A 3,293-nucleotide genomic window follows, 5' to 3' on the forward strand; every position below is an offset into this window, starting at 1 on the left:
TCTGGAAAGGGAAAGAGTAACTATTAAGACGTGTTATTTAGAAGAAAACCAGCCTTTAATCAAAGAGATGAGTCAAGCCAGAACTCAGGCCAAAAATCCTGCTCAAATCAGGGGTTTGAAATCTCTGTTCCTTTGGGGATAAAAGTCAGACCTTATTTAACTTGAAAATAAATGAGGACTTTTGCAAGAATAAACTCCACCAACAAAAATAGGCCATCTGACAACCATGGTGGGGAGAGAACACAAAAAGCCATTAGTTGCAAATCAGAAATGTTTTCACAAAGATGTCGCCTGTGAGCTAAGAGATAGCTGAGCTCTGTGGGCTGACAGTACTCTTCATTCCCCAGGGACATTATCCAGATTAGGTGGCAACTCCCTTGCTCTCCTGTATCCACCCTGTATCCACCTCAGGAATCCTACATGGCTTTATCATACTCTCCCAACCTCAATGTACTTGACAGCAAAGTTGGATTGGCAGACATCAATTACCTCGTCTTCAGTTTAGTTTAACAAATTTTCCCAACATGTCTGCCCCAGCCCTGGGACCAGTAAGTGGGATTCAGGAGTGCAGGGTAGGAGATTCACGGGTCACGTGTCAGAATGGCAGTAGACAATACACAAGGTGCTGAAACCTCAGGCTTAGAGGAAGCAACAGCTCCCAAAACAGGTTAGGAATGAAAAAAAGAGTTTGCAGAGGAATGAAGACAGCCATGGTCATCAGAAGGAACATCAAAACAAAGGAGAATGAGTTAAGAGATGGTTCCATAGGGTAAAGTGCCCAGTCTACAAATGCAAGAACCTCAGTTTAGATTCCCAGCACCTATGTGGAAAGCTGGGCATGGTAGCATGTGCCTGCACCTCAGCTTTAGAAAGCAGAGATGAAAGGATCCTGGGAGTTTGGCAGTGGTGGCACACACCCTTAATCCCAACACTAGGGTGGCAGAGACAGGTGGATCTCTGTGAGTTCAAGGCCAGCCTGGTCTACAGAGTGAGTTCCAGGAAAAGCTGTTATACAGAGAAACACTGTCCCAAAACACAAAATAAAGGAGAGAGGGAGGGAGGGAGGGAGGGAGGGAGGGAGGGAGGGAGGGAGGGAGGGAGGGAGGGAGGGAGGGAGGGAAGGAGAAAAAAGAAAAGGATCCTGGACTTGCTGGCCAGTCAGTCAAGTCGAATTGGTGAGCTCTGAACTCATGAGCAACCTTGTCTTAAAACAGGGTGGAGATGGAGCGGAGCGTGGACGACAGACTGCAAGCCAGTGCAGCCAGGCGCGGTGGGCTATGTGACACACACCCTACACTCTAGAGAATTGCCTTCCGCAGAACCCAGAGCACTATGAAGTCCAATCCTGCCATACAAGCTGCCATTGACCTCACAGCAGGGGCTGCAGGGGGCACAGCATGTGTACTGACTGGGCACCTTCCACACAGTGAAGGTGAAGATGCAGGCATTCCCAGACCTCTACCGGGACCTCACCGACTGCTGCCTGAAGACCTACTCCTAAGTGGGCTTCCACAGGGCCAGCCCTGCGCTGATTGCCAATATTTCAGAGAAATCGGTGCTCTTCATGTGTTAAGGCTTCTGTCAGCAGGTGTTCCGAAAAAATGGTTGCTTGGACAGGCAGGCAAAACTGCCTGACCTCCCGAATGCAGCCGCTGGTTCCTTTGCCTCAGCCTTTGCTGCACTGGTCCTCTGCCCCACAGAGCTCATGAAGCGCTGGTTCCAGGCCATGTATGAAATGGAATCCTCAGGAAACATAGCTGCGAGCCAGAATACACTTTGGTCAGTTGTGAAAGAAATCTTTAGGGAGGACGGACGGCCCCTTGGGCTTCTACCATGGACTCTCAATCACTTTACTCTCAGAAGTCCCAGGCTACTTCTTCTTCGGTGGCTATGAACAGACCAGATCATTTTTCGTATCAGGGAAATCGAAAGATAAACTAGGTCCCATCCCACTGATGCTAAGCGGTGGATTTGGTAGAATTTGCCTGTGGCTTGCTGTCTATCCGGTGGATTGTATTAAATCTAGAATTCAAGTTTTTCTATGACTGAAAAGCAGACAGGACTGGTCATAACCTTCCTGAATATTGTGAAGAATGAAGGAATAACAGCCTTGTATTCTGGGCTGAAACCTGGGCTGAATCATGATTCGAGCTTTCCATGCCAATAGAGGGCTGTTTTGGGCCTATGGATACAGCAGGAAGTTGATGATGAACCAATTGGAAGCATATTGAAGTGTCCTGGTGGGCCCGGATTCAAGTCAGGCTCTTAGTGACTGTTAGGGTTTCACAGAGTATAAGAACAATGTGGAATTATTTGATTAATTGGGACTTTTGTCCTTGTCTTCCCTTCTATTCAAAGTCTTACGACTTTGTGGAAGGCCCTCTATTTTGCCCATTATTGTACTAAAAAAAAAAGTCGGTGCTCTTGCCTTTGGTGGAAGGTACAGGGTAGCTAGCTGGTGGCCTTGTACACTGGCCTTAAGCAGACTGCATTCCTCTCAAGAATTCTGCAGAAGTCAGAGGTACACATGCAATTTTGGATGGTTCCAGGTGGAGGAATACCCAATTTTGTTCCATGTCTAGTTGTAAGTGGTGACCAATTTTTACACAGATGGTTGTAAATGATTTCTTAACCCACCCTAGATATAGGGCCAAAGGCTGCTGAGGCTAAAACTAAGAGGTTAAAGTTTTAACTTTCTGTGGTATAGTAATGCTAAAACATTCATCTATATTTTTAGATAAACTTGTATGCATAAAAAAAGACAGGGTGGAGATGAAATCAATAAAATAGAAACAAAGAGAATGGCAGAAATAATCAATAAAAGAACTGGTTCTTTGAGAAAATCAACAAGATAGACAAACCCTTATCCAAACTTACCAAAAGGCAGAGAGAGAACATGCAAATTAACAAAATCAGAAATGAAAAGGGGACACAACAACAGACACAGAGGAAATCCAGAGAATCATGAGGTCATACTTTGAAGTACAGGTCTGCACTTCACAAAATTAGAAAATCTAAAGGAAATGAACATTTTTTTCTGGACAGGTACCACATACCAAACTTAAATCAAGACCAGATAAACAAATTAAATAGACCTCTAACCCCTAAGGAAATAGAAGCAGTCATCAAAATTTTCCCAACTAAAACAAGCCCAAGACCAGATGGTTTCAGCATAGAATTCTACCAGAAGAGCTAATACCTATACTCTCAGACTGTTGCACACAATAGAAACAGAAGGAACATTGTCACACTCCTTTTATAAGGCTCCAGTAACACTGATACCCAAACCACAC

General features: G+C 45.0%; 1 pseudogene; it reads left to right on the forward strand.

The window, feature by feature from the left end:
• The first annotated feature begins 1,438 nt into the window (after positions 1-1,438).
• LOC127213405 (mitochondrial ornithine transporter 1-like) lies at positions 1,439-2,231 on the forward strand (annotated as a pseudogene).
• Positions 2,232-3,293: the final 1,062 nt, after the last annotated feature.

This window comes from Phodopus roborovskii, unplaced genomic scaffold (genome assembly GCF_943737965.1).
Source record: "Phodopus roborovskii unplaced genomic scaffold, PHOROB, whole genome shotgun sequence".
Taxonomy (NCBI): Eukaryota; Metazoa; Chordata; class Mammalia; order Rodentia; family Cricetidae; genus Phodopus; species Phodopus roborovskii.